At 27.2% G+C, this 25,662-nt stretch overlaps 1 protein-coding gene and 1 long non-coding RNA gene across 6 annotated transcripts in view; one reads left to right on the top strand and one right to left on the bottom strand.

Annotated features, from left to right (window-relative positions):
• LOC127283956 (zinc finger protein basonuclin-1-like) overlaps positions 1 to 25,662 on the top strand; it is a 528,269-nt gene that overhangs the window by 264,512 nt on the left and 238,095 nt on the right. The gene's annotated exons all lie outside the window — the stretch shown is intronic.
• LOC127283969 (uncharacterized) overlaps positions 2,454 to 25,662 on the bottom strand; it is a 113,419-nt gene continuing 90,210 nt past the window's right edge. For 2 of the 3 annotated variants that reach the window (XR_007843412.1, XR_007843411.1), the window contains 3 exons: positions 18,045 to 18,189; positions 6,255 to 6,688; positions 2,454 to 3,387 (listed from right to left, as the gene is read on the bottom strand). This is a non-coding gene — a long non-coding RNA (uncharacterized LOC127283969). The remainder of the gene's footprint in view (positions 3,388 to 6,254; positions 6,689 to 18,044; positions 18,190 to 25,662) is intronic. The other variant, XR_007843413.1, reaches the window with a different exon arrangement.

Genomic DNA, 25,662 nt, shown 5'->3' with positions numbered 1-25,662 from the left:
CCTTATTTTTTTGCAGCATTTAAAAAAATATATTAAATAGAAAATAATTAAAATGTGTCTTTTATCATTTATTTTCATGTCTAAAAAATGTAGAAAAAATGACTTGTAAAACATTACTTTAAAAAAAATTTTATTATCATCTAAAAATATTGAGATATAGTTTCGACAACATCCCCACGCTGATTTAGTAAATTGGTAAATTTGGTATACTAACGTACTTTTTTAAGCTGATTATATAAATTATATTAAATTTTTTTTGAAATTGTGCGTTTTTTAAAATTTAATTGCAAAAAACCTTGATTTTATGGTGTTTTTAAAATGGTTTTCACCAGGATAATCAAATTTGCACCATTTCTCACTATCGTTTTCGTAATCATCGCATTAAAATACGTTAGTATATCAAATTTTATTAAAATTGGAAATTCCTGTTTTGACAAAGGACTCCCAAAAAAAATTAAATTAAATTAAATATTACAACTTTCAGTAAATAAAATATTTTTTTAATTTTATTATATATCTAAATTTGAACTCAAACTTACAGTATGAAAGAAATAAATATTTCAAGAAATATTACTATATATAATTTAATTTCATTATTCAGGTATAAAAGGGCAACTAATACAATAGGGTGTCATAAATGGTTTATTATGACTAGACTGCCAGTCGTCTCTATTGTCGTTATGTCCCCTTCCCTCCTTACTTTTCTTTTGGAAAATTTTGATAAAATATATTTTCGTACAAAAATAAATTAAAAAATATTTTTATCATTTTTTCTCACATCTAATAAATAAAAAAATAAGCAGAAAAAATGACACTACCATACGCAAATGTATATGTGATATGAGGAAGTAGATGTCAAAAAATGTAAAACAAAATATACATGTGAGAATATTTTATGAACGGACACTATATTATAATTATGTTTTTTATATTTAAGTATATTTAATAAAAATTATTTAAATAATTTTGCGCTTTTATAGCAGTATTTTATTGAAGTCTATTTTATTATATAATCTTAAAATTATTTCCGATAAATTATTATAAATATATATTGGGAATTAAAAATTATTATTTTATTGTAAATAACAATTTTAAGAAGTCAAAAATAATAATATTTATATTATTTGTTTAATTTGCAGAAATTTTTACAGAAGAAAGAAGGATTCCGACAACAACATCAATGGCCAATGTTGAAAATTATTGTATAACATCGTCGAAAAGAAATTATCTATAAATTATTAATAATTATAATTTTGAAAATCGGAGAATTCAAATTTAAATGGATCGCGCGCCTTTTCCAACAAATCAACGCCTGGTGTTCTGTATTACGTCAAGCGCGCCAATTCCAGTAGAAAAACATTTCCAGCCAATCAGAGGACAGCGTTCATAGCGAATAGTGTCTTCCACCACCTCCAACGTCGCGCGCCACTTCGCAAAATTGTCAACCAATCAACGCCCGGCGTTGTCAACGGAAATCTCTAGCGACATTTTTCGCGTCTTCAAGCATTTAGTCCGCCATTAGCCACGTGCCTGCATCGTCCTCATTGTGTGAAGACGAGGTTCCGGAATTTCGGTGAGTTTTCCTCAATTACTTTTCCTAAATACCACCCCCTTTTCCAGGAAGTTAACCATATTAAGTTCCTTTTTTAATCTGTTAACTTCCAGTTAAATTTCATGCATGTCTATATATTTCCCATTTTTTTCTTTCCTTTGTTAATTTTCTAGTACTTATCAATTATTTACTAGAAAAATGCAAAGGATTTTTTTTAATATTAATGTGCAAGTTTTAAAGATTGTAGTTTAAAATTTTTTAAAATATCTAATTAAATTACTTTAAATAATTACATTTGAATTTCCCAAAAAATAAAGTAATAAATTTCTTGAATATGGGACATTCTACTTAAAGCGAACAATCCCTTCTTGTTTCTTTTTAATATTATTACTTTTAAATATTATTATTTTATTAAAAAATCATTGAATATGTTTTTCTTTGTTTGATGGATTTTTAATAAAATAATAATATTTAAAAGTAATAATATTAAAAAGAAACAAGAAGGCGGTTGTCCGCTTTATCTAGAAAGCTCCAAATTTTATTAGCTAAGTTTAATATATATATATTTAATATTTATTTATATATAATATATTGTTACATTACTTATTTAACTGAAATTTTTGTATGAATATTATTCATTAGAAAATTTTTTAAAAATCATAAAAATTTGGATAATAAAATGATGTTTTTTTGTTTGTTTGGCCAATTGGCTTTGTAATATCTATTTAAAAGATATTTGAGACCTGGTCAGTTAAAAGGGATATTACGTCCGAAAAAATCAATTTTTTATTGATTGGTGATTCTGATAGAGAAAAATATTTTTTATAAGAATTACCAATCAATAAAAAATTGACTTTTTTTGGACGTAATATCCCTTTTAATTGTCCAGATCGTCTTTAGCAAAAAATATTTATTTAATATTTATTAAAAATTTCATCATTTTAAGAAACAATGCAAACAAACAAAAAAACATCTTTTTATTATTATTACTATGAATTATTATTATTTTTTGTTGTTTTTATTACTACTTATTTATTTGTTTAAATTTATTTAATAAAAGAGGATAAATATATTCAATTATTTATTAATTTACTTGTTTATTTATTTGATTGATGTATTTTTTGTAAATTATTAAACAATCATCTGAAAAGTGGAAAAAATCTTTTGAGATGCAATTGTTATCATTGGTTGTTACAAATGTTTGGTGACTTCAAAAACCCCTTTCACAGCATACTTATTGTATCTATATGTTTATTACATTTTTATTGTTATTGTGTCGATATTGTTGTTAATAAGCTTTGTTTTTACTATTTCAGTAGAAAATTATTTAAAAATATATAAGAATACTGCAAAGTTCAGAATGTTGAGTTGCGAGGATTAGTAAAGGTTTTATAATTACTAAAATGTCGGACTTGTTTAAATTTATTGTGCAAAAGTTCACCAAAAATATAATCAGTGCGGACATTTTAATATTTATACAACTTTTGACTAAACCTTGTAACTTAATATTACGTAGCCTGAAGTTAAAGATTACAAATAAATATCAAATTTAAAATATAATTTTGATGTCTTGATTAGGAGTGTAATTGGACTGTCTCAATAATTTACTTATATTGTATAAATATTTTTATTTATTATCATCAATTCTTAATACAATAGTAACTTAAAATTAATTAATAACAATAATCGCATAATAAATAAAACTGTAATATACATAAATATACAAAATATTTCAATGAAAAAATTAAATTCCAGCTCCGTTTGTAATGACCAGTAAAAACACTTGTACCTTTACAGAATGATTTTATTTCCTCTTCAGATGGTTGACTACTAATCTGGAAATAAACATAACATCAATGAAATAAATAAACAAACAATTTTTAATTAATTATAACTAAGTAAGCGATAGTAAATAAATAAGTAGTAAGAGTAGCAGCAAAATAATAATAAAATACTCCTTAATATTCATACAAAAATATCAAAGTAAATAATGTAAGAATTATTAAATGTTATAAGTAAATGTTAAAAAAAATATATAATTAAACTTGTTTATTGAGGAAATTCAAATGTAAATAAACATTTAAAGTAATTTGAACAGATACTTTAAAAGAAAAATTTAAAACTGTAAACAATCTTTAAAACTTAAGACATTAATATTGCAGAAAGAATCCCTTGCATTTTTAAAGTAAATAAACAATGATAAGTAGTAGAAAGTAAACAAAGAAAAGAAAAAAGAGGAAGGAGATATATAGACATCCGTGGAAGGTAACTGGAAGTAGCAGAATTAAAATCGGGACAGACCATGGTTGACAACCCTGAGAAAAGGGGGACGGTACGAGGGAAAGTAAGAGGAAAACTTCACCGAGAAGAAGGAAGGGGACACGTGAAGGAGGGAGGCACGTGGATGATGAACAATTGAACCGGATAGACGAAATGATGAAAAAATTTATATATATATTATCTTAAGGTCTGTTCTATGTATTCATTCTTTGTCCTCTTCATTATCCACGTGCCTCCTTCCTTCACGTGTCCCCTTCCTTCTTCTCGGTGAAGTTTTCCTCTTACTTTCCCTCGTACCGTCCCCCTTTTCTCAGGGTTGTCAACCATGGTCTGTCCCGATTTTAATTCTGCTACTTCCAGTTACCTTCCACGGATGTCTATATATCTCCTTCCTCTTTTTTCTTTTCTTTGTTTACTTTCTACTACTTATCATTGTTTATTTACTTTAAAAATGCAAGGGATTCTTTCTGCAATATTAATGTCTTAAGTTTTAAAGATTGTTTACAGTTTTAAATTTTTCTTTTAAAGTATCTGTTCAAATTACTTTAAATGTTTATTTACATTTGAATTTCCTCAATAAACAAGTTTAATTATATATTTTTTTTAACATTTACTTATAACATTTAATAATTCTTACATTATTTACTTTGATATTTTTGTATGAATATTAAGAAGTATTTTATTACTATTTCATTGCTATTTTTACTATTTAAATTTTATTTCTTTAAATTCATTTATTATAAAAGATGAGAGACAAGGATAACTTATATGCATTGTTTTTGAAAAAAATTAATTATTATATTGTTGTTCTGTTTATTTTTAGATTACTACTCAACCATCTAAAGAGGAATAAAAATCATTTTTCGAAGAAGCAAGTGTTCTTATTGGTCTTTACAAACGGAGCGGCCATTTGAAAACTTTTTCGTCAAAATATTTTGTATATTTATGTATATTATAATTTTATGACTTCTGCGATTAATATTGTTATTAATTAATTTTAAGTTACTGCTGTATTATAATTGTTAAACAAAAAATAAAAATATTTTTAAAATATAAGTATATTATTGAAACAACCCTATCATACTCCTACATAAAACACCATCAAAATTATATTTTAATTCTTTTTAGTTAAAGTAAAATTTAAAAATAACAATATTGGCACAGTAATAATAATAATATAATAAACATAAAAATGCAAAAAAAATGCTGTAAAAAAAGTTTTTGAATTCACCAAACATTTGCAACCACCAATGATAACAATTGCATCTTAAAAGAAATTTTTTTCCTCTTTTCAGATGATTGTTAATTGGTTCATAAAAAAAACAATACAATAATTAAATAAATTCATATATAATTGCATAAAATTATCCTGTTCATTACTTCTTTTATTAAATAAATTTAAACAAATAAATAAGTAGTAATAAAAAAAACAAAAAATAATAATAATTCATAGTAATAATAATAAAAAGATGTTTTTTTGTTTGTTTGCATTGTTTCTTAAAATGATGAAATTTTTAATAAATATTAAATAAATAAATATTTTTTACTAAAAACGATCTGGACAATTAAAAGGGATATTACGTCCAAAAAAATCAATTTTTTATTGATTGGTGATTCTTATAGAAAATATTTTTCTCTATCAGAATCACCAATCAATAAAAAATTGATTTTTTCGGACGTAATATCCCTTTTAACTGACCAGGTCTCAAATATCTTTTAAATAGATATTACAAAGCCAATTGGCCAAACAAACAAAAATACATCATTTTATTATCAAAATTTTTATGATTTTTAAAAAATTTTCTAATGAATAATATTCATACAAAAATTTCAGTTAAATAAATAATGTAACAATATATTATATATAAATAAATATTAAATATATATATTAAACTTATCTAATAACATTTGGGGCTTTCTAGATAAAGCGGACAACCCCCTTCTTGTTTCTTTTTAATATTATTACTTTTAAATATTATTATTTTATTAAAAATCCATCAAACAAAGAAAAATATATTCAATGATTTTTTAATAAAATAATAATATTTAAAAGTAATAATATTAAAAAGAAACAAGAAGGGATTGTTCGCTTTAAGTAGAATGTCCCATATTCAAGAAATTTATTACTTTATTTTTTGGGAAATTCAAATGTAATTATTTAAAGTAATTTAATTAGATATTTTAAAAAATTTTAAACTACAATCTTTAAAACTTGCACATTAATATTAAAAAAAATCCTTTGCATTTTTCTAGTAAATAATTGATAAGTACTAGAAAATTAACAAAGGAAAGAAAAAAATGGGAAATATATAGACATGCATGAAATTTAACTGGAAGTTAACAGATTAAAAAAGGAACTTAATATGGTTAACTTCCTGGAAAAGGGGGTGGTATTTAGGAAAAGTAATTGAGGAAAACTCACCGAAATTCCGGAACCTCGTCTTCACACAATGAGGACGATGCAGGCACGTGGCTAATGGCGGACTAAATGCTTGAAGACGCGAAAAATGTCGCTGGAGATTTCTGTTGACAACGCCGGGCGTTGATTGGTTGACAATTTTGCGAAGTGGCGCGCGACGTTGGAGGTGGTGGAAGACACTATTCGCTATGAACGCTGTCCTCTGATTGGCTGGAAATGTTTTTCTACTGGAATTGGCGCGCTTGACGTAATACAGAACACCAGGCGTTGATTTGTTGGAAAAGGCGCGCGATCCATTTAAATTTGAATTTTCCGTTTTTAAAAATTATAATTATTAATAATTTATAGATAATTTCTTTTCCACGATGTTATACAATAATTTTCAAGACTGTCCCTTGATGTTGTTGTCGGAATCCTTCTTTCTTCTTTAAAAATTTCTGCAAATTAAACAAATAATATAAAAATTATTATTTTTGACTCTTTAAAATTGTTATTTACAATAAAATAATAATTTTTAATTCCCAATATATATTTATAATAATTTATCGGAAATAATTTTAGGTTTATATAATAAAATAGACTTCAATAAAATACTGCTATAAAAGCGCAAAATTATTTAAATAATTTTTATTAAATATGCTTAAATATAAAAAACATAATTATAATATAGTGTCCGTTCATAAAATATTCTCACATATATTTTGTTTTACATTTTTTGACATCTACTTCCTCATATCACATATACATTTGCGTATGGTAGTGTCATTTTTTCTGCTTATTTTTTTATTTATTAGATGTGAGAAAAATTTAGAAAAATATTTTTAAATTTATTTTTGTACGAAAATATATTTTATCAAAATTTTCCAAAAGAAAAGTAAGGAGGGAAGGGGACATAACGACAATAGAGACGACTGGCAGTCTAGTCATAATAAACCATTTATGACACCCTATTGTATTAGTTGCCCTTTTATACCTGAATAATGAAATTATATTATATATAGTAATATTACTTGAAATATTTATTTCTTTCATACTGTAAGTTTGAGTTCAAATTTAGATATATAATAAAATTGAAAAAATATTTTATTTATTGAAAGTTGTAATATTTAATTTAATTTAATTTTTTTGGGAGTACTTTTTCAAAACAGGAATTTCCAATTTTAATAAAATTTGATATACTAACGTATTTTAATGCGATGATTTCGAAAACGATATTGAAAAATGGTGCAAATTTGATTATCCTGGTGAAAAAACCATTCAAAAAACATTATAAAATCACGGTTTTTGCAATTAACTTTTAAAAATCGCACAATTTCAAAAAAAATTTTGATATAATTTTTATAATCTGCTCAAAAAAGTACGTTAGTATTACCAAATTTACCAATTTACTAAATCAGCGTGGAGATGTTGTCGAAACTATATCCCAATATTTTTAGATGATAATAAAATTTTTTTTTAATGCGAGGGGCTGTTCACTCTCGAATACCCGATTTGTCATAAGAAAATGTAAATTTCTTGATTCGAATCTTAACGAATCTCGTCGATTCTAGTAAAATCCTAAGTCATGCAGTAAGAATTGTTGCGAGTCACGAATGGTTACGGAAACATACGAGCGAATTCGGCGGCAATTAAGCGCGAGGTATAGTCAATGGCTCAAATACTACCGAATTATACAATTAATCTATTTTTCTTGCAATTAACTCTCAATTACTTCAAATAAAATGAAAGCACTATTTCCCTTAATTTCAAAATAGGAATTACGAAAATGACTAGCAATCCTTAAAAATCTTTAATGAATTCTCAAATATTGTTCAATTGGATTTTCAGTGAACATCAGCCCCTCGTTTTAATGTAATGTTTTGCAAGTTTTTTTGTATACGTTAAACGGAAGTGATAGAAAAAAATTGCCAGCTTGAACAAATTGTAAGAGTTAATTAAGAGGCAATTTAGGATTTGACATTAGCATAGATAGTTTTTTGACTGTATAGAATCAATAATGGCCGGTGTATGGTTATGAATCACTGACAGTCTTGGATTAAGAGGCGGGCGACCCTATATATATGCCGGATGCGTGCAATTCGTGGCACGCGAATGCTAAACATGTGCTACCGACAGATAAGAGAAATTATCTCTTTAAAAAAAGAAAAAAAAACCATTATGATGTTGGATGCCATCGTACTTAGAGAAATAAAAAGTAAATAAATAGGTTTTGAATTTAAAAAAGAACCTAAGCAATAAATGAAGTAAGATTTTGAAATATTTTTTTAAGACAACCAAAATTTGGTTACAACAAAGAAAATTGCCTATAACTAAACGCTATTGTTTTTATTTTTAAAAAATTTTGTATTTGCAACAAAATCGTTTGGTTAGGCAATTTTGGTTGTCGTAACCAAATTTTGATTGACATTTGGTTAGGCCAACAAAATTATTTGGTTAAACACTTTTAAATTTTAACCGAAATTTGATTACGACAATAAACTAATTTGGTTAACACAACAAAATTGTTTGATCTACAAAATCAAATGATCGTTTGTTGCCCCAATCAAAAATTGGTTACGACAACCAAAAGTATACCAACAAAATTTGGATTGCTGAGACGATAAATTTTTCTCAATATAATATTGTACTGAAAATGAATCATCGTCTCTCGAATGCAATTGATTTTAGAATAGAAAATTCATATTTTATTGAAAGGAAAGTTGGATTTTTCGGTTGAATATTTAATTGGCGTCGTTTTTTTTTTTTTTTTTTTTTTTGCATGAAGCCAAAAAGAAAAGTTAAGTTGTGCAAAGTTATTAAAATTTAATTTCGTCGAAATTTTCTGAAAAATCCGTAAGGCTTCGCCTAATGGATCAAAATGCAGTGCTTAACTTCAAAGAGAGCGGGAGAATCTTGGCGTAATCTCCAGTAATCCTGAACACTTTCAAAGGAAGGGGGAATTACTTTGCTTCTTCTCTTCCAAGTTCGTCCGATAATCGAGGGAGACTCGTCCGGGCTGCAAAAACGGACGGGTTCCATAATTGATTTTGTTCCCCGGAAGTTGGCATGCACTCCAACGTCGTACGTGCAAGACGGAGAGAAAGAATGAGGGAGAGAAAGAGAAAGAGGGATCGTGGTAACGCCAAAGTTATACTGGAGAGAGCACACAGAGAGAGGGAGAGAGAAAACTAGCTTCAAGCCCGTTAAAACTTCGCTTCACGATGCCTTTCCGCAGTCTGGAAAATCACCGGAAGTTTCAAGCGATTGCCAAGCCTCTTCCACCTTTTTTTTCTTCTATACCTATATAGTATTCCCTTTCCCGAGGGATTACTATGAAATCTCAAAATATTTCCACGATTCTCGCACCGTTCATTTAACTCGCGACAATTGACATTGAAATTATATTGTATTTTTAATTAAAAATATTTTTCAATTAAAAATTGGAGGCATGATTATGTTCTAGAAATTATTAATTATAGAACTTTTATTTTATGGAATTTCATTTGTCTTAATTATTTTTGAGCCGAATTTTTATTTGTTCGAATTATTATTTTGCAGAATTTTCATCAAAACAATTTTCTATATTACACAATTTTTATATAATCGAAAATTCACTTCACACAATTTTTATTTGTTCGAATTTTTATTTGCTCGAATTTTCATTTAACATAATAGGCATTTTAAAGAATTTTTATTGGGTAGAATTTTCTTTCAAATGAATTTTCATATGTTCGAATTATTATTTGATATAATTTCCATATAACCGATTTTTCATATACTACAGAATTTTTAACTTAAAACCGAAAAATCATCCAACAGAATTTCTAATTGATAAAATTTTCATTTGTCCGAAATTGCAAATGGCCGTACAAACAATCGACAGAAAGATTTCGGCGCGATTTTTAAAATCAATCAATCAAAAATTATCCATAAAATTGTGATTGCTTGATTTTAAAAATCGCGCCAAAATCGATTGTTTGTTCGGGCATTTGCAATTTCGGACAAATGAAAATTCTATCAATTAGAAATTCTCTTGAATGATTTTTCGGTTAAGTATAAAAAATTCTGTAGTATGAAAAATCGGTTATATGGAAATTATATCAAATAATAATTCGAACAAATGAAAATTCATCTGAAAGAAAATTCTACCAAATGAAAAATTCTTTAAAATCTAATTATATTAATTAATTGTTTTAAATTTCATTTCTAAAATTGCATCCTCAGTTGAAAATTGTTATATACAAAAAAAAAAAAAAAAAAATTCAAATTGTCATAAAATATTGACATGAGAAAAAATGTTATGTTAAAATATATAAAGTTTGTTTTAGGTTGTTTCATCGCGAATACATATCGAACATGTCCCATCTGTTGCTGTCGTGTGGGCGTATTCCGAGCGTTAGAGGCGTATAATTCTTATTATAAAATTCTTGCATAAATCTTTGAAACAATAAACTGATGAAAGGCACGACTCGCATTAATAGTCATATATCCCGCATATGCAAAGCTCACGGATCACTTCACATGCAAACATTGTATTTGTTTGTCAAACAATTGTAATATTTATTATATACATGCATTTAATAAAAGTTTTTGAAAAATTGAAAAAAATCTATGATTTACAATTTATAATTGTTAAAAGAAAGAGTCGGTATCATAAATATATACAAAGTATTTAAAAAAAATAAACGAAAAATAAATATTGTTATTTTTACATTTCATGTTTTTACTTCTGTTAAAACAAATTATCGTAAACATCAATATATACGCTAAAACTATTTTTAAGTGAATTCGACAAATTTTGAAAAAATGTTCCGCCATATTGGATTCGCCATTTTGAATTTTAAAAATCTCCTAATTGTACAGTAGTTTAATTCTAAATTTGGGTTTACATTTTTATTATTGTATAGAGTTCACATGATACACTGTAAAAAATTTTTTGGTTAAAATTCCCCAAAAGTCTAGTGACGCAAATTTGCAGTGCATTTTGTGGAAAATTCCCTAAAATTTTCTGGGGAAACTTTTCCCTAAAATTTTAGGGAATATTCCACAAATATTAGTGAATTTTCCCAAAAATTAATATCAATAGTTTAAAAAATTGAAATAAAAATTTAAAAATTTGATTCATGTAGCATTTATATCTTAATTACATTATTTATTGGTACCTATTGTTGAAAATTTGTTTTCTTGAAAATTATCAAATATTATCATGAGGTCTCGAACGTAAGCGTCATTAGGAGAGATTTAGAAGTCTAACGCTTTACTAACTACGCCACGGAGGCTCATGAAAATAAAATTATAATTTCAATATATAAGATAAAACTATGTAAACATGCTTTGTAACTTTAAAAAAAGGAAACAAACGTTGAAAATAGTTGTGACTTATGTTATATAATAAATAAAATAAGATCTGTTAAACAAATATTGATTAAATTTTAATTTAATTCTTTAGAAATATAAATTTTTGTCTACTTAAAAATACTTATTTAGTTAAGTTATAATTAACTTATCTATGAAATGAATAAATTATATTACAATTTACAAATAACTTTTTGTAACTTAAGTAAGTTTAAAGTTTAACTTTTTTGAAGAAGGATTTCAAAAAAATTGAGGAATTTTCACCACTTGTTTTTGGGGAAAAATATATTCATTGGAATTTTGAGAAATTTTCACCAACTTTTTTTAGGGAAAATATATACATTAGAATTTTAGGGAATTTTCACAAAAATTTAGGGAAAAAATAACTAATTTTTTTGGGGAAAACATTTTCCCCAAAAATATGAAATATTCACCAAAAAAAGTTGGTGATAATTCCCAAAATTTTTTACAGTGTAGTATAAATCATATTCTAATAACTGTGCGGTTCCACCTGCAGTTTGGCAAAACGTATCTCTCTCTCTCTCTCTCTCTCTCTCTCTCTCTCTCTCTCTCTCTCTCTCTCTCTCTCTCTCTCTCTCTCTCTCTCTCTCTCTCTCTCTCTCTCTCGATGTGTGTATATATTTTGTCTGTGACGGTGCAAAAGCCACATGCATTATTCAAAGGACCAAGAGACCAATATGGTAAATTTTTGCATAAACGCTGACGAGGACCTTTATAGCGTTATATATATGTACACGATAGCACTTTACAGGATACGTTTACGTACCACCTCTTTCGTCCATGACTTACGCACAACTAATACGATAACTGGCCAACAAAATGTGTGGGCGGAATATTGGCAGAATATTGTCTACTAGCACGTATATATATATTTCCTTTTATAAATCTTATCACAGAAAATTTGCTTATTAAAATAACGACGTTTTTCAAAAAAAAAAAATAATGAATTTATATTTTTTACTGATTTGAAAAGTTTATTTTTATAAAATTAATATTCAATAACTCAGCTGAAAATTTGTTTCAAATGTCTGATTCTTGCTTATTATTAAAATAAAATAAGTAATAAATTTTTTTGTAACTTTTAATTCTGTAACAAAGCAAAAAATATATAAAGCGCTCATCCTTGATTAGGAAACTGTTAATTTGTGGCCATGCCTTCTTTGTCTGAGTATAATTTTTTTTTTTTTTTTTTTTTCGTGAAAATGAAGAAGGTGAATGGCATGATTAGCACGTGTGTATAGACTCATGGCGTAAATACGAGATCATTGGCGGTTACCAACAATGACTGAGTGCTCAGCATCCCGAGACAACGTTGTCTCTTGCTAATCGACCGGCGCTGCGCTAATTACCCGGTGCTAATTGAACCGCAAGTTTACAGCCTGCTTTATATATATATACACTTGAAACACACACGCATACACCAACTTCGGCTTTTATACTCGTGACATGTGCCAAAGGCAATTTCAAAAAGAAAACACACTTTTGCTTTGCAATTCAATTATCTACTTTCATTCTATTTATATATATATATTTACGAGATTTATACCAATGTTATGCGCTATAAATTTTTGTAATATACACAATGTTAACATATATATATATATATAGGTCGTTTATTGTCGTTCTACTTTTTATTTTTGCTGTTATAACAGGTCAATTTTAAAAGGATTTTTTATTAGTTTCTATTAACACAATTATTGTATTTTTTCTTTTCTTTGAAAAAATTTTTTGGGTCACTCAAAAACGATTATTTCATTTTATTTCTACTTTCACACTGAGAGAACAAAGTATAGTTGAGGCAGCTAATCAAATGGTTACCAATACCATTTTGGTTAGAAAACTATACTGCTGCTAATTCAATAGTCGATACCATTTAAAATAGTAAAAAGTTAAATAGTTGTCGTTACCATTTTATTAGTAAGGGGAACTTACTTTTGTTAATATACCAACAACTAATAAATATATTGTAACAGATAATATTTAGTTACAGTTAACCTTACTAATAAAATTCTGCTTACTAATAAAACAAGGTAACTTGATAAATAAAATACAACCGCCATTAGTTAATTAATATTATTCACATTTAAAAAAATATGTTTATTATAATGTTAATATAACTTTCTTTTGCTGTACCAAATGAGATATAAATCTTATATTAAACATATTCTTTGTATGATGCGAATAATAATAAATAAATTTTATAGGTTAGGTTTAATGGTTAAATTGTTACTAACACTCAAAACGATCTATATATTCTTCGAACCCCTATGACATTAATAACTCCCGCAAAACCATGGCAATTTTTTAACACTCTCTACACTAACTTATATAGAAATTTTATAATTATATAAAATGTATAAGAACCTAAACATAAATGACCACGTTTTTTCACGACAATGCTTCAGGAGCATGTGCGTGCTTTACAGTGTTGCCAACCGAATTGCTAACAACTGCCAACCACGGGGATGAAACGCAATGTAAAAGTGAAGGCAGAGCACTATACGAGTCGTTGAGTAACTACAAAGATAATCCTACACTTGAATTCAGCAGTTTTGAGTGGCGAATGAAGCGGGAAATTTAAATTCATTTAAATTTAGTTTTAAAAGTAAAACACTGCAATAAAAAGAAAATTGAAATTTACAAATTAATTTCAATTAAAAAATCTAATAGTTAATAATTATTTTAAATTTAAAATAATATAAGCAAAAAATGACTAAAAAGTGAATTTATTATCTATCTTAATTTAATATTTTATTATCAATTTTTTCAAAAACTTATACATAAAAATGATTTATTTATAACATAAATTTCATTATATTTACATTCATTAAATTAAAAAGAAATAAAAAAATTATTTTCTAACCTACAAAATTTTCTAATGAATATATGAGAAAAATTCTCCGTTAGTTAAAACGGTCAGAAAATACAGTTTTAGACGGAAATTCTGTCCAATCAAAATTCGGTCAAGCGAAAAGCCTCTATACTAAATATCGTATATGCTTATCCCAGACAGAAGTTCCGACCAACAAATTCTGCTATAGATAAAAATTCTACCCAACCGAAGTTGGACCTTCTACTCCCTCAAATATTTCTGCAGAAATTCTTCTGCAATTCTTTCAAATAAAAATTTTGGTACACTCATGGAAAAGATTGGTTGGGGTTACCATTTTTAGTTATAGTAAACTATACTGCTACTAATTTATTAGTTGTAGTTACTATTTTCATTGGTTGGCATAACTATATATTATTAGTTGATTTAACTATTTAGTTTGTTGGAATGACTATTTAATTAGTTATACTTTAGTAAGAAAATTGCCAGGCTGACTAACTAAATGGTAAAAGTAACTATAATAAAAATTAGCTAAAATATATACTCTCACTAACGAAATGGTAATCCCAACCAATCGTTTCTCTCAATTTATCCAATAAATTTTCGAGAATGTTTTTTTAAATACACTATAATATTTGATAGGAATCGAATTTTTTTTATTGTTCATCTGCATGTGGTGGGTCTGATTTTGTGTAGAATGACGCACATACAGTTGACCTATGGCGAAGGCATGATTCGAATTCTTTTGCCGTTCGTATATAATAATACACGTACGGCACACAGCCGGCGGCTCGAAAAGCGAAAACCGCGAACCAAACGAAGAACCAAGAAAGGAAGGAACACGCCGCCGGAGAAGAGCACGCGGTAATGCATGCGATTATGCGGATCAATGAGCTATAGCGCTATTTATGGCTCTATCAGGTTCGCGCTACCACCACATCAATATATATATATATCTTCTTTGTTGCTCTTCATTTTCCATCCCTCATCTTTTTTTTCTCAACATCTCACTTATTTTTTAACTTTTTTTCCTATGCGGAACCTTTTGGTACACGCGCGCACGAGCCAAATATTTTTCATCGTTTATACAATTAGTTTTAGTGAACAGCTCTTTTGCTCTATATTCTAAGTCCAACTTGGCTTCGACAGAATTTGCATCCAGCAGAATTCATTAGTCGTAGGACTTTTGCGTCTCAGAATAAATCACGGTGCGCCAAAAGGTGGTTTAAATATAAAAATGAATTGACACTTAAAAATTCTTTTTGATTAGGATTCTTAGATGAATAACAAACATTTCTCAATAATTTTTAAAATCAGTTAACGTGCCCGATTTAAATAAAATTGAGTTTTTATATAAAAACAGTGTTTTATGGGGAATCAGAATTTATTGAATCTAATAAATACTGTAATAAATGATAAAATAATTACTTATTTTCAATTTTACATATAAATAATTATATTGCTGTAGTGTTTGTGTCCAATTTTAAAAAATTAAATTATAATGTTAAAAGAACGATTTTAAGAGTGACAAAATTTATTTAAGAGAGTCGAATGGTCTCTGAAATTTTTTGGCAAGAAGAGACCTTTAATTATCGCTCTATAAAAACGGCACTAAACGTGAAAATGATAAACATTGATTTTAAAATACTTTCTTCTCGAAAGACGGACACTTTTTACAAAAGCAGCTAGAGATCCTTATCTTATATAAATTTCCTAAATCTTAAAGATTATACGAATCCATACAAAAACACGATTGCAAAACGAAAAGTAATATAATGACAGGTACATTACCTCCCGCCGCCGTCAGATGGCAGCAGCATGCAGGGCGCACAAAGTCGCAGCTGTTATTAGATTACTTTTCTACTTTTTGTTTTGCAACCATTGGATTCGTACAGTCTTTTGGATTTAGGAAATTTATAAGATGAGGATTTTGGCTGATTTTGTTAAAAGTGTTCGTGTTTCGAGAAAAAAGTATTTTAAAATCAATACTATTTCACGTTCAGAGCGATAATTAAAGCTCTCTTCTTGCCAAAGAATTTCAGATACCGTTCGACACTCTTAATGCATAAATATAAAAATAAAACAAGAAAATAACTTCATTGTCAATAAATTTATATGAACCCAAATCTAAAACATCTATTATCTATACACATTTAAGTATACATTAAATAAACTCTGGTTCCTCATAAAACACTATTTTTAAATATTTAAAACTCAATTTGTTTTAAATTGGGCACGTAAGCTGATTTTAAAACCTATTGAGAAAAGTTTTTTATTCATCTTAGAATCATAATCAAAAAGAATTTTTAAGTTCATTTTTATTTAAACCTCCTTCTGGCGCATCGTGAAATATTCTAGAGACTTTCCTTTAAACTAAAATTTGATTGGTCAGAAATTTCAAGTTCGATAATAAATTATGTTAAGCGAATTTTAATTTAATAGAATTCCCTATTCAATCGAATTTTATGTGATACAAATTTTCAAAGGACAGAAACTAATTCATCTAATTTTAATTTGTCCGATTTTTATTTCTATGAATTTTTAATTTATAGAATTTTTAAGACACCGAATTTTCATTTGACCGAAATTTTAAATAGTCGAAAAAACAATCGACAGAAAGATTTTGGCACAATTTTTGAAATTGACTAATTAGAAATTATCAAAAAAAAAAAATTGTAATTGCGATTAATTTTAAAAATTGGACCGAAATCTTTTTGTCGATTGTTTGTTTGGCCAATTAAAATTTAGGAAAAATTAAAATTCGGCGTTTTAGAAATTCTATCAATTAAAAAATTGGACAAAATAAAATCATGCACAAAATCTTATGGGGTTATTAAGCTCTTATTATTAGACAATTAACATATTCAAAGTGTAGTCAATAGATGGCGTTCAAAAGGACTCTGTGAATATATTTCTGTCGTTTTGCGGCTTTTTTTGTGGTTTAATAAAATTTCAAGGTTTCCCTAAATATTTTATAAAATTATTTTTTTTGGAAGTACAAAAATAATTTTGTTTAAATAAATAAAAATTATTAGTTCCTAATAAAAAAATATATATCTTAAAAAATTTAACTAATAAAAATATTTTAAATAATTTTTTTAAATTTTGGTATATAAAAATTTAAACTTTTGAATTATTCTCAAATTACGTTTTAATTTATAAAAAAAAATTATGTTAAAGTAGAGCATAAATTTAGCATAAAATATAATAAAAAATTTAATAGAAATTATCTATATTCAATGTTTTAATTTTGAAGAATGAAATTTTTTTTTAAATAAATTTCGTTTCGGAAAAATTTTATTCAGGTAAATAAAATTATTTTACAAAAATTATTTTTCCAAACTAAAATGTTGAATAATTTCATTAAAATTTTTTATTATGTATTCTTATTATTTATTATGTTTTTTTTTGTTTTATGCCTCAAAATAAAATTCACTAAGTGCTTTTGAACGCCATCTATTGATCAACGTGTGTAATATACATATATTATGGTAACACACATAACCTCAAAACTGTCAAGAATATCGTAACTTATCTAACTGAATATTTATATTTGTAAATAAATATTAAATATTATTTTAAATTAAAATAAATAAATAACTACTCACTCGCAATTTTCACCAGTGGATCCAGCCGGTATATTTTTGTCAATCCAATTCGTCGGAGCTGTGTCACGTACTTTGAATTTCTAATTACATTCCTTTGATACGTGACGAAAGATCGCAAATTTTTTTCGCTTCGGATTCATATAATCTGTAATAAATAAATAAATGTTACTATTATCACTTTCCGCTTCGCTTGAATTCATTTCAATTATAATTTAAACTGTCTATAATATAAACTATTTAATAACATATCGAACACGTGTAAAACTGAGACGCCAACAATGCGACCGTCACAAAATGCAACTGCGCTTGCGCCGTAATAAACTTGTGATTGGTATAGTAAAAAACCGCGCTTATTTAAACTTCATAAATATAATAAATATTATAAGAATAGTAAAAAAAAATTGTAACTATCAAATTTATTGTTTTTATAATTACTTGTAAGGCTTTCTAATAAAAAATAAATATATTGAACTATTTCTATGATAAATAATTAATTGAAAAGTATCAAATTGATTAAATTTTTTATATCAATTTGTTATTTTTAGTATGAATTCGATACTTTAAATTAAGTTAATTATTTAATTAATATTTTCTAGAAATAATCAATTTTAAACCGTTGCATGTCACTGACGCTTATATCGTAAAAATTAAAAGTAATTAAATAAAAAAATAGATAAAATAAACTCCTTAAATATTCCTGAAATTGGTTACTCGGGAGTTTGCGGGGTCATTGATTATAAATCTGACAACAATTTTTCAAAATTCAAAATGGCGGATCCAATATGGCGGACGACAAAATTAAAAAATGACGAGTTCGCTTGAAATTTGTTATTCGCGGGTTTTTTTGGGCGCTGATTACGAATCTGACATCAGTTTTTCGAAATTCAAAATGGCGGGTCCAATATGGCGAACAATTTTTTAAAATATATCGGATTCTCTAAAAAAATGTTACTCGGGGGTTTTCGGGGTGGCGGATTATGAATCTACCAACAATTTTTCAAAATTCAAAATGTCGGAAGACAAAATTAAAACTTGATCGGATTCACTTGATACTTGTTACTTGGGGGTTTTTTTGAGGTCGCTGTTTACGAATCTGACATCAGTTTTTCGAAATTCCATATGGCTGATCCAATGTGGCGAACAATTTTTTAAAATACATCGGATTCTCTAGAAACTTGTTACTCGGGGGTTTTTGTGGTCGCTGATTACGAATCTGACATTAGTTTTTCAAAAATCAAAATGGCGGACGACAAAATTAAAAATTGATCAGATTCGCTTTGAAACCTGTTACTCGAGGGTTTATGGGATTATTTTGAATTTTAAAAAACTGGTGTCAGATTCGTAATCAGCGCGACCACGAAAACCTTAAGATACCAACTTTCATAAAAATCCATTAAAATTGTTTTCAACACACTTTTAGCCCAAACATTAAAAATCATGGCGACAGTCAAGGGGTTAAAATTAAAATATTTCATTTACAAATAAATTTTCAATAAAGAAAATAATTTTCGAAAATTTACTTCAAACTTTAGTAAACGTTAATCAGGAAATTTTTTTTGCACTTTAATTATGCGGTATTATGTGTGTGTGAAAGAGAGAGAGAGAGAGAGAGAGAAAGAGTAGATAAAAGAACGTTAAAGAACATAAATCTCTTTCGTTTTACACTTGTTACATGGAGATTGAAATCATCTATGAACAAGGGAGGGGCGTAAAAAGACAAGAGGCATTTCTCTTTTTTTGTGTTATGTATGTATGTGTTATATGTGGAGATGAACATTTCCATCTCGAAATGAAGAATGCTCTTACGTCGACAGGTGGACTAATGACGTCGAGAGAGAATGATCTAACCCCATGTGGTTTTTACGTCGGCTCGAACAAAAAAAGAATCAAGGTTGACTCGAACTGGTCGATGTGGTCACCCCCTAGTGACATTTCCCATTCTTCTCGACATGCTATTACCCCGTCAAAGCGGCCGCCCCCGCGGGACGTCATGCTTCGTTGTTGTTGTCATATATATCTCTCAAAAGGCCACTTTTCAGTTCACTTTCCTCCAATATTCCTCTCCCTCTTTTTGACTTTTCCACATGAACAATATTATAATAACACGAAGGGAATTCCCTCGAGTTTATTTTGATCTGATTTTTCTTCAAGTTCTATTTGAAAATTTTTGATTTTTTTTTTTGTTTAGAAAAGTTAGCGCTTCTGTTTAACAAAAAAAAAAAAAAACAAAACAAAATGATTAAAAATTTTACAATTATGTTTATTACAATAATTTATTAAATGACAATTTTTTATGCTTTTGACAAATTAAAATTTTTTTTTTCAACCTGCGGGTACGTAGGTTTTTTTATTTTTCTCGTTCTATCTCGAATTTAAAATTTTTTTTTATACATAATTATAGAAGAAGTAGAAAAAATTATATAAATATGTGTTTCATTTCAGGCGCGACTTCATTTCATCTATATCACTTGTCCATAAAGGAAGAAATTGTTTTTGAAGTCGACGCGTGATATGCGGGTTATTTTATTGTAGAAATTATTTTTACCAGTTAGAAATTTTATAATAGTAAATATTTTTTTACATTAACAAAATTTTTTATATAAAATTTTATTTTTATATAGAAAATTCTCTGAATGTAAATTAGTGATAATTCGTTCTCTAATTTAAATTAGTAAAAATTTCTACTATATTTAGTCATTTTTTTTTTCCATTAAAACTTTAGTAAAAACAAAATAATATACTTAATAAAATAGTAATTATTTACTAAAACTTTAATAAAGACAAAATAATACTTAATCAAATAGTAATATTTTACTAAAAATTAAGTAAAAAAAATATTATTAAATAAAATAGTAATATTGTGCTAAAAATCAGCGAAAATTTCTTCTAAAATTTGAATTAGTGAACGAATTCTATTCACAAAATTTCTATTATTAAATTTCTATTTAGATATGATTATTTTAATCATAAAATGCAAATTGCCAATCACACAATAAACAATTATATAAATTTTGGCTCGAAGATTTAGAAAAAAAAAATTATAAAGAGAATCAGTGTTTTTAGGTTTGTTAGTATTTCATCGATGATTTTAACCTCAAACCCAGTGGCCTTTTGACCTAGAAATTGACGTCATTTTGTGTTTATGTTAGCCAATTTTAACCTCAAACCCAGAGACTTCTTGATCTCTATAGAAATTCACCTAATTTTGAGGTTATGTTTACTTTACCTAATTTTGAGGTTATGTTTTCAGATTTGTTAGTATTTTGGTCCTAAACATTGGCAGGTCATTAGTTTCCAACCGCTAGGTCTGAAATTTAAACATAACCTTAAAATTAGGTTAAAGTTCAGAGTCAAAGTGGACGCTGGGTTTGAGATTATAATCGCCGAACGTAACCTCAAAATTACGTCAATTCCTTGATAAAGAAAGCAAACATATAACGTCAAAATTCAAGGTAAAATTTTGAGTTTTTATATCAAGAAGTTAAAATCAGTATAAACATAACCTTAAAATTAGATCAAAATTCAGAGCTAAAATATACGAACATAACCTCAAAACTTAAAAGATTTAGGGCCATGCCCACCTAGTATATTTATTAGGCATTCTATATATAGAGATGTACGATAATATAAGAGTTAAAGAAAGAGAGAAAGATATAATATAGATTGCTATCTGTTTCTTAGCACGCGTCCAAAAGTTATAACAATTACAAGAATTCCCAATAGGTCAAGAAAAAAAAAAAAAAGAAAACGGTATACTTATGTTTTCGCCTCTTCTAATGGCATCGTCGATCGATTCGCTTTCGATCGTAAAAAGCAATGCCATGTCAATATATGACTACAAAAACCTTAAAGAAACTGTCGCGCCCTAACAAATAAAGTCCCAAAGTATTGGACCTCTTGCTGTGGTGGTGTGGTTTCTCGCCCAGAATCGTAAACATGCACGCCGCACAATCGATTCTGAATACATATATATATATATATATATATATATATATATATATATATATATATATATATATATATATATACATATAAGAAAAAAAGGGGGCCGGGGAAGAATCCAAAGCGAATTTATTGAAAGCGATGATCTTTCCAAGATAACGACATTGAACATGAATATTATCCCTATAGTGTGTTTGAAATGATAAAATCATCTTCAATTTTTTTTTCTTATCCCTATACGCAATATGTATATTTATCGATCTTCTTCATTATTCGTTCACATTCCTTGGAGACAATTTTTTTTTCTATAAATATATATACATTTTAAGATTAACAAAAAATGTCTCTATTATCTATATATATATATATATATATATATATATATATATATATATATATATATATATATATATTCTTCTGGAGCAAAACTTTCCATTTTAAGATTAACAAAAAATGTCTCTATTATCTATATATATATATATATATATATATATATATATATATTCTTCTGGAGCAAAACTTTCCGTATACAGTGTTGTTAGAAAAATCTGCTTGAATTCTAAGGCAGTTTTTTTTAATTTAATAAATACATTTTTTTAAAAAAAATTCTAAATAATGTTTGAAAAAAGATTTAACGAAACATAACCTAAAAATTGTTGTATGATAACAAAAGCCAATTTTGTTATCGTACAACAATTTTTAGGTTATGAACCTAAAGATGAAATTTGTATAAGGGGGAAAATTCCTGAAGTGAACCGATATAAAAAAAAAAGTTTTTGGATCGGGCTAAAATTTTTCCTAAATTTAGTACTATGGGTGAGTACTTCACCCACCAAATATTATTAAGTTTTATTAAAAACTGTAGAGAGGGGAGGGGGTTGTAGTTTTCAGTCAAGCGTCAACATTGAGTTTTTCTAATAATGGTAGCTATTATATACTGAAATGAAAAAAATTTTGACATATATGTTTTCGAAAGGTTTTTTCCTGCTCTTTTGAATGGTTTTAAAAATTTTTGAAAAAATTCAAAATTTGACCCGTTTTTTTGAAAATTAAAAATATTTTTGACTGTATCTCAAAATCGGCATTTTTTTTGAATTTTTTTTTTTTTTTTTTTGAAATAAAGCTTAAAATATGTACTTTTAGTAAAAAAATTTTGGAAATGTCCTTTTTTTTGTTTTCCAGATATAAATAAATTTATTAACAAAAATTATTAAAAAATAAAATATTTCACAAAGGAATAAGTTTTTTTCAATTTTTTGTTAATAAAATGCATTATAGAGAACAGTTGAGAAAATAATGAATTATGAAAATGTCCTTGTTTCTTGTTTCGGAGATATAAACTAATAAATTAATAAAAATTTATAAAAAGTGAAATGTTTCAAAAGCAAATAAAGTTAGAGTGAATTTGAAATTATCAGCTTAAAGATGGTTAAATTTCGCGTCCAATGAGCCCTATATGAAGCATTTTGGATTAATAGATTTTAATTAATTAATTAACTAGCAGTCATTGATAATTATTTATTAACAATCTGTTAATTCAAAATACTTTACACATAGCTCATTAGATGCGGAATTTCATAAGCTTTGAAATATTAATCTCAGAGTTACCTTAAACTTATTCCTTTGTGAAATATTTCATTTTTTAATAATTTTTGTTAATAAATTTATTTATATCTGGAAAACAAAAAAAAAGGACATTTCCAAAATTTTTTTACTAAAAATACATATTTTAAGCTTTATTTCAAAAAAAAAAATTCAAAAAAATGCCGATTTTGAGATACAGTCAAAAATATTTTTAATTTTCAAAAAAACGGGTCAAATTTTGAATTTTTTAAAAAAAAATTTAAAACCATTCGAAAGAGCAGGAAAAAACATATATGTCAAAATTTTTTTCATTTCAGTATATAATAGCTACCATTATTAGAAAAACTCAATGTTGACGCTTGACTGAAAACTACAACCCCCTCCCCTCTCTACAGTTTTTAATAAAACTTAATAATATTTGGTGGGTGAAGTACTCACCCATAGTACTAAATTTAGGAAAAATTTTAGCCCGATCCAAAAACTTTTTTTTTTATATCGGTTCACTTCAGGAATTTTCCCCCTTATACAAATTTCATCTTTAGGTTAAAATTTCGTGGTTGCTGCGCTTGCGCATAATGGTTCATTCACACGTTCTTTTGCGCCTGCGCGGTTCACGAATCATAACCTAAAAATTGTTGTATGATAACAAAATTGGCTTTTGTTATCATACAACAATTTTTAGGTTATTTTCCCCCATAAGTATATGTTTTGTTTCTGAATATTGACGGTGAAAATTCTTAACAATTTAAGAAATTAAAAAAAAATTAAAGGCATTAAATAGACCCTAAGAAAAAAAATTTAATTACAATTCAAAATATCATTCAATTAAGAATTTCCTGGTAACCATTTCGGATATATATATACGCAATATAGTAACGACCTAGCTTTTGCCAAACAGGCGACGAAAAAAGAGCAACAAGACAAAAAGGCGTCTACCCGAGGCGCGGGAAGATTAAAAAAAAAAAAAATAAAAGAACAGAAAAAAAACCAAAAAGAGATGGCCAACTCTAAAAGCCAATCAAAGAATGACAGTCCAAAGACCGCCTTGTAACCTTCAAAAAGGGCTGCCCGAGGGCTGCCGCGGGATTGGACACTCGGCTACTCCATATTGATGAGTTATATGGGCTCATCTCCAAAACTTTTTCTCTCTCTCTCTCTCTCTCTCTCTCTTTCTCTCAGGACTTTGGGACGACCGCAACTTTCGAAACAATTGCGGCGCCTATCTGTATATTAAGTGTCAGGGTGACGCGAGTGATCATCGACAAGATTTCAATAATCACTGAGTCACTCTGGTTGAAGTATAAGGAAAAAAAAAGAAAAAGGTACTTTGCCCTTTCAAGGCCCTCCGACACGCCCTCCTACTGATAATTGAATTGGATTTCTTCGGAGACATAACGACAGAGTACATTATAAGAGAGTATGATGCTCTCTTCGCACCATTTGCATTACAAAGGCGCGATCAGCGACATAAGATTCGTTTACAGACAAGAAACATATACTAACGCAACGTGGGAAGTTGCTGTTTCACTTTATCAATGAGAACTTGGGGATCATCGATTTTTCATGTACATATTCGTTTTTTTTTTATTTTTGTATATTGTATATTCATTAACTTCACTGTTTTTCTGAGGGTATCAATAATGGTGTGCAAAATTTTGATGCCCATATAATTGATATCAAATTGATACCAGTTATGCACCGAAAGAAAAATATTCTTGTATTCAGAGGAAAATTCCTCTTACAGAATCCTCTTGAATTTTATTCTTAAAACAAGAGTATTACTCTTTAAATGAGAATAATATCCTCTAATTTCAAGAGGATCGGAACAAAAGGACAAATCTAGAGCATTTCTCTTATATTCAGAATAATGTTTTTAGAATAAAAATATTACTCTTAGAATTTAGAATAATCTTCTATGTTTAAGAATATTCCTCTAAATTCTAAGAGGATTTCCCATAAAATGTCGCTCATGCGCAAAGATGATTTCGTCATATCATTTACGTCGCGTCATAAATCGCATATCATGCGTGAAAAAGTTTTAATTTCTGTGTGAAAAAAAAGGGGAATAAACCAAAATTGATAATAATCTTTT

Source organism: Leptopilina boulardi, unplaced genomic scaffold (assembly GCF_019393585.1).
Source record: "Leptopilina boulardi isolate dan_hultmark-lab unplaced genomic scaffold, ZJU_Lbou_2.1 LbouV2_316, whole genome shotgun sequence".
In the NCBI taxonomy this organism is placed as follows: domain Eukaryota; kingdom Metazoa; phylum Arthropoda; class Insecta; order Hymenoptera; family Figitidae; genus Leptopilina; species Leptopilina boulardi.
The sequence above is the reverse complement of the archived record's forward strand: the minus strand, read 5'-3'. Positions and strand labels throughout refer to the sequence as shown.